At 35.3% G+C, this 15,771-nt stretch overlaps 1 protein-coding gene and 1 long non-coding RNA gene across 2 annotated transcripts in view; both read right to left on the bottom strand.

Moving 5' to 3' along the window:
- Positions 1–12,181, bottom strand: part of LOC311094042 — a 47,252-nt gene extending 35,071 nt beyond the window's left edge. The window contains exons 1-2 of the long non-coding RNA XR_014608544.1: positions 12,066–12,181; positions 4,114–4,178 (exon numbers count right to left, since the gene is read on the bottom strand). This is a non-coding gene — a long non-coding RNA (uncharacterized lncRNA). The remainder of the gene's footprint in view (positions 1–4,113; positions 4,179–12,065) is intronic.
- Positions 1–15,771, bottom strand: part of LOC311093928 (uncharacterized protein) — a 773,523-nt gene that overhangs the window by 463,852 nt on the left and 293,900 nt on the right. The gene's annotated exons all lie outside the window — the stretch shown is intronic.

Raw genomic sequence — 15,771 nt, 5'->3', positions numbered from 1 at the left:
TTAACAGTTGAAATGACTATACGGCCTTAATTTAATGCAGCAAAAATTATTTTACAGTGTAGGCTATAAGATCTTTTCTATTTCTCAGCCTTTTTCTTGGTTGCTTTTATAAACAGAACACCATTTATTTAACAGTACCTTTTATAAAAGAGACTATAATATAACTAAAAATTACCATTATGTAGAATATTTTTGTACTTCACTTTTATTTGCTCCCATGTTCTAGTGTGGTGACTGACATTACAATGCACAAAGTAATTATGCAATTATTAAAATACAATAATATAGGCTAATAAGTGATAAAAACATCTAACATGGCCACTTCTAACGGATTTAAATTGTCTGCTACTTTTTGCCAGCCCTCTCTCCTGGCTTTTGCAGACTTTGAGGTGTTCCCTGGCGTTTTGATTAAACATTAAAATTCCGAATAAACTTCGACTATTAGTTCTTGCTCTGCTGAGGAGAAAAACTGAGCGCGCTCTTTGGCCACGCTGTGCAGCCAATAGCAGCGTTGCTGATCAATGTTTCTACTATCGATACATATCCCCTTTTAACCAGCGCATGAACGCGCAATTATCTCAGATAACTCAATCCAGCTATCATAAACAACAGGTGTGTTCGAAGAACCGAGTTAGCCGGATCATGATTCGCACGATGATATCATCTTGGATGTGTCATTTGATCTTGGATGTTTTAAGCAACGTACGAAGAACGGGCCCCAGGGCCCAGGCAAGACTTATCTCGTCCGGGGCCAGGCAAGACTATCATACTGGTTATATGGTGTGTCACACGCAAGCATCGCGCTCCTTCCCACCCTCCACATTCCTGAACGTGTCCGGACTGTACTGTGAAACTGTGAAGTGTATCTCACACAAACGTTGAAAAAACATTCTGTTCTTTTAAAAGAATATAAATGATTATAAAACAAATAGCTTACTAAAAAATCCACTGAACCAAGCATTTCAGTTTAAAGTTGAAGAGACTCTGAGTCAGAGACGCTGGTGTGAGAGAGAACCACTCTGATTTATGTTTAACTCTCTTAAGAGCTTCCACACACACACACACGTTTTTTTTTTGTGACTCCACTTTAAACTGAAATGCTTGGTTCAGTGGATTTTTTAGTAAGCTATTTGTTTTATAATCATTTATATTCTTTTAAAAGAACAGAATGTTTTTTCAACGTTTGTGTGAGATACACTTCACAGTTTCACAGTACAGTCCGGACACGTTCAGGAATGTGGAGGGTGGGAAGGAGCGCGATGCTTGCGTGTGACACACCATATAACCAGTATGATAGTCTTGCCTGGCCCCGGACGAGATAAGTCTTGCCTGGGCCCTGGGGCCCGTTCTTCGTACGTTGCTTAAAACATCCAAGATCAAATGAGACATCCAAGATGATATCATCGTGCTAATCATGATCGGCTAATTGGGTTCTTCGAACACACCTGCTGGAACGTGATAATATTCTACCTGCAAGTGCATAAATAACTTTACTTCATTTATACTTGTGTGCTTTTTGGCTGCAATATAAGTTGCAGGATTGCACATCTACAGAAAGGCCTACAGAAGAGTCTGCACAGACAGAGGAGACATAGGCCTACAGGTGGGCAGTGTATAGCCAACTTTTCCTTTTTATTTGTTGCATGAGGCATGTGTCTAATATCTCTTGTTGCAGGCACTTGACCAGTGGCTTTTCTTTACAAAGAACAGTTGAAATAAAACTCAAGGAACTAAGCATATTTGTCTTTTATTAAACATTTAATGAAAAGTGTGTTTGTTTGTTTTTTTTTTGTTTTTTTGGCAGTGTTGTGTAATATGGCACATGCACCAATGTCACAGGCCCTGTCAGGTGTGCAACCCTCAGACTTTTCAGACACTGAAATCTTCCCTTTAGCCAAAGTTAATTTCATTGTGTGCCCTTGCCCTGGCTAGAGCTGCATTGTAACTGGTTTGGGTCAGGGAATGGGCTCATAAAACACCTGTCTGCAGGAACATGTCATAATCACCTATGAAGAAATGCAGTTCTGTTAGGATCAGCATAAGTGTATGTAATACAGTGAGCTTGATATTTAATTGTGGAACTTTTCTTACCACTTTCAAATAATGTGCATAAATGTGAATCTCTGAAAATTCTTAAGTCATGCACAGATCCTGGCCATTTTGCTTTCACATCTGTGATATGGAAGATTTTAGTCAACTGCCTTTTTATTTGATTTGATATAATAATACTTATCTGGAATATTAAGAATCACAATAGTAACTGGGCTGCACATTTACACTGTGAACCCCCTTTCTGTTCACATAATCCCCTTCATTGAGGCCTTGATGGCAGTCTATGGCCTATAGTCTATATGGTACCAATCACGTTAGTGAAGCCTGAGTGACATATACTGTAACATGGTCATGATTGTATGATCTTCATAAAAAATTATGATAGCCTAAAAAAAAAAAACTGCTTTACAACATTGGGTCTTAAGTGGCTTGGACATGCATGCCACAAAAAAACCTAAAACTGTTTTTTAAACCTAAAAGCGCCAGGTAAACTCCGAATGACACGACAGACAGCACTTTCCATCAAGTTCTCCGCATCTCCAATAGTGTAAAGGAAAGAGCCACTCGCAAATAATCTTAGGGCAATGCAAACTGTTTGTGCTGTAGTTAAAGCCGAAAATAAATGTGCGTTTCCAACAAATTAATAATGTAAACGACAATCTCACGAGTCATGAGAAAAAAATATATCTCTCAGAAAGTGCACGATCACGCTGCGCTGGACTTCCCGTATCAGCTCCACTTATAAAGCCGCAGTCTAATCCTGTTAACATGAAATAAGCTGCTCCCGAGCAGGTTTAAGATTGCGCACCTGTTGCTATGACAGCAAGTCCAGGATGAGCTTCGAAGAACCAAACAATCCAAGATCATGCCAAATCGCCAACAATCAAATCCAGCTAACTGAGTTAGCGACGTACGAAGAACGGGCCCCTGGAGAGAGAGCAAGACAGCGCTCGACGTGTTGTTTGAAGACGTGAGGGGGCGCTCTCTGCTATTCTATTCTACATCACTCGCCGATCAAATAAGGTTTTGACGGGACAAAAATTAGCTTTGGCGGCCACCAAAAAATTGTCAATGCAGGAAAACCGCTGACAAGGCTCGTGAACATTGGCTGCGCTGTTTTTTACCTTGCTCTACGTTGACTTTACTAGTTCCAGCTTCACCGTCACCACCTTTATTAAATATTTGTTTAGAAAATCTCCCAGGCCTCTATTTTCTTCTTCCCTTTTTCTCTTTTCTGAGCACCGGACTTGTGCTGACCGGACATTTTGAGCGTACTGAACTTCAAATCAAATGACATCAAATTTTGATCATTGGCCAAACCATTTTTGTGTTTTTTTTACCACTATTTCAAGGACAATTAGGAAGAAAACAAATAAAAAGCTTTTATGTAACTCAAATATTACATATTTTTTCCACAAATAGGCCTATTTTAAAATGTTGAAAACAATTATTCCATAATTTAATGAGGGCCCAGGTTAGGTTTCTTAAAATGTCTTGGAGATGTTGCCTCAGTTCTTCTGGATTTACTCTGTCAGTTTTTTCAGTTTCTTCATATAATCACAGATGGACTTGACGATGGTGAGATCAGATCAGACTAAATTAATGTTTGGAAATGTAAACTGTTATTTCCTACTGAAACACTACAGAAAAATATATAAATAACTGTCTTAAAACCATTTCTTTGGGGTGAAAATACTAACGTGCCTAAGACTTTTGCACAGTATTATACAGTATATATATATATATATATATATATATATATATATATATATATATATATATATATATATATATATATATATATATATATATATACTGTATATATATATATATATATATATATATATAGACATAAAATGTCTCTCTCTCTCTCTCTCTCTCTCTCTCTCTCTCTCTCTATATATATATATATATATATATATATATATATATACACAGTATATAGAAGCCATTAATGTTAACTGTGGCACATTTTAAATTTTCAAATGTGAATGATAAAAGAACAAAGCTGTAGCAGATGTGTCAGTGCATTAACCTTTTATGAACAAAAATGATACTCGCCTTTTTGATGTAGGCCTACAAAACACAGCAGCAGCAGAAGCAGAAGCAGATCCAGCAATATATACCTGATGAGAGACCAGAAGAGTTGGTTAACGTGACAGACACATGTCAAATAGGTTATACAGCGATAAAACACTTTCCTGAGTGGTATAATATTACTAAACATTTAACATGTTGATCTAACGTAAAACAATCTCCAGCAAGAAACATCAAACAATTAGCTGCATCTTTGCTTTACGAACAAAACGCTTAAGGAATTCAGTAACAATGTAATATTACTTATATTAATGACCCCATTAATAAACATCATCGTCAAAATCATAATCACAATAACAATAAAAATAGGCAGATCAGATCAGCCTAACAGATCATTCAGAACTGTTTCAGTAAAGGTGAGGTAAAGTAGGTTTTATGTTGGACATTCGTTAGACATTCGCCAAGCAAATTAAGGGACTGTCTCAAAACTGCACACACACACACACACACACACACACACACACACACACACACACACACACACACACACACACACACACACACACACACACACACACACACACACACAAATAAGCATTCCAAGGTGCGAAACCATGCAAAGCATACTAATAAAATGTAAAGATGTGAATTAAGTGGAAAACCAATTTTTTGTCAAATAGGCCCAGATAGTTTTAAGCTGTGAATGGGATATTCACTACGAATGGTTACATGGTTATTACATTGTACTCCAAAATTTCATTTTACCTGGTAGAAACAGGTGATATCACACCACCTGGAATTTGTTCACTAACCCTTGGAACACATCATACACAACTTGGATTTGAAAAATGTAATTTTGTCTATTTTTAATGAATTTTTGAAATACGCAAATCTATATAACTACCTGATGATGTCACACCACCTGGGATTTATTCACCAACCCTTGGAAAATTTTTACAGGTTTTCTAAAGTTTTCTATTTTTTATTGTTCTAATTGATATTAAAAAAGGAATTTGACAAATCTGTGAAATTAGTCCATTATTAATTTGGTTGATTTCATAAGTAATGACCATTCACATTAAGAAATACATGTTTTGTCATATTTTCATAGAGGAAAAAGATATTAAGTGCACACAGTTAGCTCATGACATCCCTTTATTGAATAAAACATACAGAACTTAAACAATGAAGAGTTTGATTTCATTTTCGTCTATTTCTTTAAATATTAAAGGTTGTATCAGTGATTTCAGGCCCAAACATAAAGGATCACATTCATCTAATCTTTCCTAACGATCCGCTAGCTGCCCACCCCATAAGCAGGCCGTCAAAAAAACGTGTCTCTGTAGGCAGCCTAGGCTCTGAGATCTGCACACAAAACAAATGGTTTCACCAACCACTCAAAACCAAAACAAATAGTGTTCCAACCAATCACCGACAGGGGGAGGGTGTTGTGAGGTTTAGAGCCAGCTTCTTCTTCAGCTCTGACTTTGCGTACAGCCGTGCACGAGCACAAAACCTCACAACACCCTCCCCCTGTCGGTGATTGGTTGGAACACTATTTAGTTTAATCTGGTGGAACCCTGACACCATGAGACACTGATATTGAAGCTGATATTGTTTTTCAAATGTTTTACAATTGATATAGATATTTATGTGTGATTTCATAACTATTATGGCTTATTACTAGGCCTATAACCAAAGTGGATTGAAAAATAAATATTTTTAAACAATTTAAAATTTACAATAACATATATTTGGAAACTATTTATAAAAGTAAAACTTTAAAAGCAATACGAACCATGCAACTGTTTAGGATAATTATGTATGTAATGTATTGGGGAAAAAATCCATTGCCACTATACATTGTTTTGATGTTTTCTAAAAAAGAGAAGAAAAAGTATTTTATACATCAAACAAACAAATAAAATAAATGAATATATAAATAGAAGGACATCTAGATGTGACGATTAGATGTGACGTGATCTATCATTTTGATATCACAATGTTTATGTATAATGCTTCATTCTCTTTCTCTAAAGTAATGACTAAAATTTTGGGAATTTTTTTGATAAAAAAAAAAAAAATATATATATATATATATATAACAACAAAAAGTGTTAATGACAGGCAGCAATTAAAAAATTGTGTCAGGAAAAACTTTTCCAGATATTTGGTTGGATAGTGTGTGCCAGATTTCTGAGTAGTGTCTTCATTTACTATTTTCAGCTATGAATTTTTTTTTATCACCTCTGTTCCTCCAGCAGCTTCCCACAAGTCTTTCCTCAATGCTCCCTTGCCTCTTTTAGATCTTGTTCATCATTGATATCATCAATCTTTTTATGGACAACTTTGTTTTTTGTAATGGTAAGACTTATGTAGGCCTTTATATATTTCTAAGTAGCAGTAACTTCCAATCACAGAAAATTAGCAAATGTGTGTGGCTGGTTTGTGTGTATGCATCACAGCTGGCCATTGCTGTGATTTCAACAAATTAATAAGAAAATTGAGAACTATGTTAAAGCAATGAGAATGTTATAATGTCTGTGTATACACACACACACACACACACACACACACACACACACACACACACACACACACACACACACACACACACACACACACACACACATATAATACGTGCTATGATCTGTTCAATAGCTTGAGAACCCTAGTTTATTACCTATAAAAAATTGTTATTAGATTCTTAGATATTATTAACTGATTTTTCTACATTTTGTAACTTCCCTTTTACCTCATCAGCAACACCAATGCGTGTATCAACAATGTCTGTCTTGTCCTTTGTCACTGTGCTCACTTTTTTGATTTGTGTTTTAGTTTGTGACCATCGCATAATTTTGGTGTTGGGAGCTGTGCAAAAGTGTTTTTCAGAGGCAAAGTAAGTACAGAATGAATGTTTATTTTGGAAAATTGTATAGTTTTTAATTGTAATATTTTATTTTTAACATTTCAGGAAAATATTCTTGTGGAATGACCTTTTGCATTTATTATGGTACTGCTTTCATTTGTTGTATTTGTCATAAAAAAATATACAATGTGAACTTTTATTATTATTATTGATTTTTTTCACATTCATACTGTATACCTTTTATTTATTTATTTATTTTTGCTTTTAATGCTTTAACAAACACAAAACAAGGTAACATAAGTTGCCTGACACACAACAAAGATAAACACAAAAGTGTACATAAAATAACAACAAAGCATTGTACTATGAACAAAAAAGTGCAGCAGGACCAGCAGAGAACAAGGAAAAAACAAAAGACAAATAGAACCTCTGGAGGCACTATATCATACCAAAACTCAGAATACCACAAATAGAGGCATTTATACTGTCCAAATATGGTGTCCAAGTGCGAATAAAAGTATCAGTTGTAGAGTGAATAAAACATGTTAGAATTTCCAAAGGAATAGTCTCTCTAATGACTGAATGCCATCCCTTTATAGAGGGAGGTTTATCGCTGATCCACGACAATAGTAAATTCTACCTGGCAGCAAAAGTTAACAGGCTAAAAATACGTCTTTTATGCTTATTAGAGATAAGCTTACATGGGAAACCCAGAAGAAGAGACAAAGGGTCAGGATCCAAGGCCAAACCTAAGATGTTATTCAATTGAGCTACAATTCTGGACCAGTAGGTCTGGATCACATGACAATCCCATACACTGTGAATATAATCTCCTACGACAGATTTACATTTGGGGCAGTGTGGTGAGTGAGCTGGATTGTATTTGTGTCTGAACAGGCGTAATATGTATTCTGTGGAGGATCCTAAGTTGAATGGCTCTTGCTTTATTACAAACTGAAAGCCTATTGGCTAGAGACCAAACGATCTCCCATTCATTCTCCGAGATATCCACCCCAAGCTCTCTTTCCCAAGTTAATCTGAGGTGCGAGGTATTAACTGTACCATAAGAGCACAGGGCTCTGTAGAAGAAGGAGATCAACTTTTGTGTAGGAGGGTTTAAAAGTATCCTCTCAATTAACTTTTATTATTTGGTTTGTTTACATGTATTTTAATCTGTTCATGAACTGTTTTAAATATATATTTTTTTAATACGAATGTTGTTAATATGTATAAATTAATGTTTTTAAATTAAACCTTGAAAAAAATATATTTTTTAATATGAATGTTGTAAATATGTATAAATTAATGTGTATAAATTAAACCTTGTGAAAGGTAAATTATTTCTCATTTTTTCTGAAAAAGCTTTTTGACCAATGTCTTTAGTTTAGAAATTGGTGTGGTATGTCATGAATATTGAAATGTAAAAAAACTGAATCAACAATATATTTGTTGTTAAACTATAGCATGAAATAACCCTGCTTAAAACTGCTTTTTCATGTAAACAACCCACATAATAATTCCATTCTAATAGTTTACAAATAGAACATACCATACATTTAGTATTTTGGAGGCAAAAACCATCACAGATGGTTGATGATGGCAAGAATTAAACACAAAAAAACAACAGATAAGAGCAACAACAAAACATAATCCAAAGACAAAACAATAACATAAGGTTATATAATGTTAGTAGTTAAATAAATAAAATATATTCCTGTAATGCCAACAAAATGACATCACGGCTGCGGAAATGTTTTCGAGGCTGCCGCCACAGCTCGGGTTCGGTGCGTCTACCCTCCCGATCTAACACAATTAGGCGTTCCAATGTATTCTTGTGATGAAATATGTTAATGAAGCGTGCACCTATATACAGCAGCAGCAGGAGCAAAAACGAGTGTATCCAGCTTGTTTTTGTGATACCTGAGATAAACCTAGTGCAGACTAATATTTAGTACCAAAACTAAGTCACCTTCAGCTAATTGTACATCGGCCTGCATCAGTTCAGCATCTTGTTAGAGAACCAGTACAAATCCCTTAGTTTAAACGTGCTCATATGAATCGGAAATGCTGAATGTGTGTTTTAAAGAGCAATCTTGATTATGACCTCCAGTCAAAGCATTAAAGGTGGAAAACTTAAAGTGAACTATCGTCCATTTTTAAAACATATAGTAGCCAATCAGATGACTTGAACAAAAGATAGTGGCCAATAGTGAGGGAAAGAGGCTAAATATCACCTGATGGAAGTGCATTTATTGTAAATTGGCCTTAATGAAATGACATACTACTGTTATCTACCACCCCATGTAAGTGCCAAATTGTATAGTAGTTTAATAACAGCTGTAGAAATGTTCAATATTTACAAATAACATCAGACCATACTGGTAAATAATGTGGGTGGAGTATTACAAATATTTAAAAGTAGGCCTAATATACGTCAAAGAAGATGGCATCGAATGACTTGCAAATGTTAATGGTTTTGCAAAGTCTTCTTGACATAAAAATGACATATCTCAGCAAGCACAACATAACTTTTATGACCAGGAAGTTATATAGATTTGCGTATTTCAAAAATTCATTAAAAATAGACGAAATGACATTTTCTAAATCAAAGTCGTGTATGATGTGTTCCAAGGGATGGTGAATACGTTCCATTTGGTGTGACATCATCAGGTCACATGACCACGAAGCTATATAGATTTATTTTTTTTTAATTCATAAGAAATGTAACAAAAACATCTAAGTTATTTTATTATATGCTGCATGTGTGTATACATACATTGTAGGTCATTTGAGGTATTTACATAAAACAACCACATATTTAAATAGATAACTTTCAGTTTAATTACATATGTATAACAGATATATAAATCATATACAAGTTAAAAATTGGCTTAATCTATTTTTAATCCATTTAGTAACATCAACTATATATGTAAAAGGATCACGTTTTTAGTGTTTTTGTGGAATAATGCACATACTTAACCAACTTTGTTGCCGATTTGGCACTTTTGAGACACTCCCTAACTTGAAGTGCCCAAGTGGGGATCGTTGTGAGGACTTTTTCACTTCCAATTCTTAAAACAATTACTTCATCGAATAATATTAAAATTCACTTTTGACATTATGCTTTACAATGTGACCTAGATGAGATACAGCATCATCCACGACTATTAAGCCATTACATATCAATTATAGTCCAGTCATTTTAAGCCAAAATGGGGGTCAACCTTAAACAAATTGCAACGGAAGCAAACTCAACTGATTTTGTACAGGAAAAATGTCCTTATTGAGTAAGGAAAAAAAATCCCTGAAGAATCCCTAAAATATAAAAAAAAATATAGCCTATTCATACGCCTATTCATTCTTTTTCTTACGTGAATAGGGTACAAATTTTAACCTTTAGATATCACCATGAAAATTACTGAGTTGATTACTTACATCAAGACAATGATGACATTATTTTATCAGTCTTTTATTGAAACCATCATATCATTCTCCCTGGTGGCTTGGTTCGGTTGTGTCTCAGTCAAGCACAAGAATCGCCTAAACCAAATTGTTAAATGGTCGAGTAGGCTGACTGGGGAGCTCCAGTTGCACCCCACAACTCTGTATACAAACCAACTACAGAGGCTAGCTATGGCCATCAATAAAGATAGTCTGCATCCTTTGAGTAGGGAATTCCAATATCTCCCCTCTGGACGGAGGCTAAAAGTTCCTGGTTGCAGAACCACAAGATTTAAAAGTTTTGTAGCAGCAGCAATCACTCTGTTAAACAAACTGTAAAATTATTTGCACAAAACGCACAAGCACTTTGGTCATGTACTGTTCTCTGTTCCTTGTTTTTATTTAATTTTTATTACCTGTTTTTATATGTTTTAATGTTTTGTGTGTTGCATGATATGTCTTGCCTCTTAGACTGTGAAACTAGTTTACCTACGGGTACCAATAAAGTAACCAAACCAAACCAAAAAACAAAAAAAAAATGTATTACAAGTTTTTTGAAATTGTTTGTTAACATGGACAAATGGTGCATAATCTAATTACAGATGTGCTAATTTGCATAAATACCACAACAGGTCTAAACATTGGGTATAGCCAGGTGAAAATGTCTTGTTGAATCTTGTTGGTATATAACTGTAAAATACTTCATGTTAAGGTCTGAATGGAGCCCATTTAGGCTACCCATGAGCATTAATACATAGAGGCAGGAAGAAGTACTTTAGACCAGCCTTTATTAATTTTAAGAGATGGGGTTTGGGGCTGGGTCTGTGGGACTGTTTCTGAGGGATGAGTCTGAGGGAAGAACAGGAGACAATGGTAAGGAGAATGCAGAAGACAAAAGGTAGGCAAAATAAAAAGTGAGTCCCCAGAAACAGTCCCACGGACCCAGCGCCAAACCCCATCTCTGCAATAATAGTTAATAAAGGCTGGTTTATAAAGTACTTCTTCCTGCCTCTATGTATTAATGCTCATGGGTAGCCTAAATGGGTTCCATTCAGACCTTAACATGAAGTATTTTACAGTTATATACCAACAAGATTCAACAAGACATTTTCCCCGGGCTAGACCCAATGTTTAGACCTGTTGTGGTATTTATGCAAATTAGCACATAATTATGCACCGTTTGTCCATGTTAAAAAACATTTTCAAAAAACTTGTAACACATTTATTGTTTGTCTTGATGTAAGTAATCAACTCAGTAAATTTCATGGTGATATCTAAACGTTAAATTTTTTACCCTATTCACGTAAGAAAAAGAATGAATAGGCGTATGAACAGGATAAATTTGGGTCTTTTTCGAAACTTTCCCCTAATGGGATTCTTCTGGGCTTTTTTTTTTCCTTACTCAGGACATATTGAGGATACAAAATCAGTTGAGTTTGCTTCTGTTGCAATTTGTTCAACCTTTTTTCATAAAATGATTGGACTATTAATGCTGCAGAAAAGATCGAATGTCTAACGAATGTCCAACAGAAAACCTACTTTACCGCACCTTCCGTAAACCCTAAACTCAGCACGGCTAGTTTTCCAGAAACAGAAATACGACTTGGTATAATAACACAAAAACACACAAGCTGAATTTATATTTTAAATCATGAAAACTTACATGATGTTCTGAATGGATCTTATGTTTAGACGTCCATACTTTTTAAACAAATAAACAGCATAGCTAGCGAACCAAAAAGCAAACTAAACCGAAAGTTGGGTTGTACAGGGTTGTACAGGTAGACTATGAAGTCACGTTGTTGGCCAACTGGCAGCCTATGGCAAGCCCTTTTAAAATTTAAAAGCTAAGTTTGACTATCCGGAATTAACATTGTAGATATCAACAATGTCTTTCTGACTAGTCGTAATTACATTTTGGATAGTTGGAATTGTCATTCTAGATATCTGTAACGTAATTGTGACTAGTCGAAACGACAGATAGAGATATCTGTAACGTAATTGTGACTAGTCGAAACGACAGATAGAGATATCTGTAACGTAATTGTGACTAGTCGAAACGACAGATAGAGATATCCACTGTAAAAAGTGAACAGTTGGATCAATTTAAAAAAATTACTTCAATTGGTAACACCTAAAGAAATTAAGTTTTCTCAACTTAAATTATCACATTTTATCGTGAAAAACGTGATAATTTAAGTTGAGAAAACTTAATTTCTTTAGGTGTTACCAATTGAAGTAATTTTTTAAGTTGATCCAACTGTTCACTTTTTACAGTGTCTGTAACGTAATTGTGACTAGTCGAAACGACAGATAGAGATATCTGTAATGTAATTGTGACTAGTCGAAACGACAGATAGAGATATCTGTAATGTAATTGTGACTAGGCAAAACTGAATTACAGATATATGCAATGACGTCATTGAAAACAACATTCAACTCGTCACACATCTTAAATGACAATTGCAGATATCTGTAATTCAGTTTTGACTAGGCAGAATGAAAGTTAAAGATATCTCAAACATCATTATGACTAGTGCAAATTATTGTGCATGACGTTGCTCTATTTTAGATATCCAGAAAGAAGTAATTTCCCCTCCCCGCCATAATCAAAGAAGAAGTGGGTTAATTTCCTTATTTCTATGTATGGAAGAAGAAAGCAGTCATGGCGTTGGCTGTAATCGAAAAAAACACCAGAAAATGTTTTTTATATACAAAAAAAATAGAAAATGTTGCAATGCTATGTTTATGATCATGCTTAAAATTACGTAGGTTATTGTTGACGTAAGATTTATACGTGAAAGCGATTCACACTAATTCACTTTAATAAAGATGCTGACATGCTATTCTTGCCATGAAAGTGCAACAACATTAACTTCCTTAGATGGATGAGAAAAAAAGTTCTTAGTTCAGATTAGTTCTTATTTTTATTTTTATTTTTTTCAGTTTGAAACAGTATAACAGCATTAAAAAGACGATTAAAAACTCCTTCGCCCTCTGGTTGCTCCGACTGCTAATCAGTGCTAATTAAAGTTAACAGTTAACAGGTGCTATGTGATTTGATGATTTGAACAACACGCTCTGCTCCCGCCTAAAGTGTGATGCGGGCCTAACTTGCATACAGATATCTGCAACGTCATTTGGCCTAGTCAAAACTCTAATTCAAGATATCTGTAATTACATTTTGACTAGGCAGAATGAAAGTTACAGATATCTAAAATTTCAGATATCTCTAATCAAAATTAATTTCAAGATGTCTATAACTTGATAATAGATATCTACAATTAAATTATGACTATCCCGTACTCCAGTTTGAGATATCTACAACGCCATTTTGACTAGTCAAAACTCCAGTTACAGATATCTACAATTAAATTATGATTATCCCTAACTCCAGTTTGAGATATCTACAACGTCATTTCGCCTAGTCAAAATTTAAGATATCTGAAAAGGAACATGTAGATATCTTGAATTGAGGTGAATTAAAGATATCTTGAACTGGAGTTATGACTAGTCAGACTCAAATTGAAGATATCTCAAACTAGAATTACAGATATCTACAATTCAGTTTCAGATATCCGTAATTCACATAGTGGATATCTGCAACTGAATTGTAGATATCTGTAATGATAAATTCCATACAAATGAATTACAAAAGTGACGTCATTTGTCCTAGGAAGAATGTCTTTGTGGATATCTGAAATGACAATTATGGATAGGAAGAATGTAGTTGCGGATATCTAAATTGTTATTTTTGACTATGCAAAACTGAATTACAGATATCTGCAACACATATCCAGTCTAGCTGTTAAATGTTAAATTGGCTTGCCATAGGCAGCCAGCACCATATAGCCTATCCAGTTGTTAAAGAGATACTTCACCTCTGGAAAGATGAATGTGTATTTCAATTGGGTCATTTATGTAGTATAAATGTGACATTATTTGTGAATTTGGTGCCTTCTAGAATGAGAAAAGCCAAAAAAAATATTTTTGGCTCGTGTGGATGAAAGACAACAACTCCCAGAATGCACTTGCTTCGCTGCCCTACGAGGCCACTCCCAAGCCACGCCTACCGGTTACAGAGGGTAGCGAGCTAGTTGACTCGAAACTGAAAAGACGCTGTTTTATCGTGAGTCTCCGTGACGAGTCTTTCGAGATCGCCCAAAATGTCCGGGATTCGTGTTTTGCGTTCTACAGTCGCTATTCATTAGTGATGGTGAAATGAAGCTTTGTGAAGCACTGGGGCTTTTCCCCTCGACTGTATTGTAAAATGGTTCATTACTCGAAGCTTGTCAACACGTTGCACACTAACGACATCTTGTGGTGAAAAGGTGGAAAAGCTGCTTTTCTGTCCCAGAAGACCTTTTTTTGTTTTTTCATTTAATAAATCACTCAGTGCTCTGTAAACCACAAAGCAATACAATTAATCCTCATAATTCATGTGTTAGTGTTGATGTAGTTCTTTTACAATGTATGAACAAACAACTGTATGAATTAATTTATGAAAAAATAAATAAATGGGACTAATTCACTTGTACAGAAACAGTTCTTATGAATCTGCTTTGATCTACAAATGCAGCCTTATTCACATAAACTTCAGCCTCAGTCCTAATCCTACGAGTTCATAGGCAAAGCTCATGTAGGCATATATAATCAAAATAAAAGAAAATTATTGTGGAATGGTGAAGTGCTTGTGAACTGGGTAGTGAAAGTGCTTGTGAACTGGGGAGCTGACATTTTGTTTTGTGGGTAATTTAATAAATTAAAGTTTTTTATTAAGGAACAGGACACAGTGTGAGGGCTAAAGGCCATTGCACACTGAGTCTGAAATTCGCATCCGAAATTTTCGCACGTTAAAAAATAAATACGACCACACGTTATGTCAATCACGCTTGCACATTGCCTCCGAAACTTTCGTCCGTCAAAAAAAATTTTGGATCAGGTTCGATTTTCTGCGTTTTTCGCATCCGTAGCAAGCATTTTGAATGGTGTTTTAACAATTTAGAGCCACAGAATTACAAATGTTTTGAATATGAAAAAACGCATGCAAATATTTCGGACTCAGTGTGCAAGGATTTTTAGTCCATTTCTTTTTTTATTTACTATACCGAAGGGCATAACACTCATGGTAACCATGGTAACCCCTACTACTCAGCTTTCTCCACAGAGCAATGTTGTGTTCCAGTCCAAAATTGTCATGCCCTTCACTCGCTAACTTCCCTCCGTCTCGTTCACTCGGATATGTCATTGCTTACGTTGCAGGAGTGCCCTCTACTGGCGGAAACTGCGGCGGGCTGAACTGGAACCAGGGGGCAAATGTTTTATAAAATATTGAAGCTTCCCCGGGCGCCGCCATTGATTAGCAGACC

The sequence above is a fragment of the Abramis brama genome, assembly GCF_963993115.1.
Source record: "Abramis brama genome assembly, chromosome: 12".
Classification (NCBI taxonomy): Eukaryota; Metazoa; Chordata; class Actinopteri; order Cypriniformes; family Leuciscidae; genus Abramis; species Abramis brama.
This window is presented reverse-complemented; position numbering and strand designations above follow the sequence as displayed.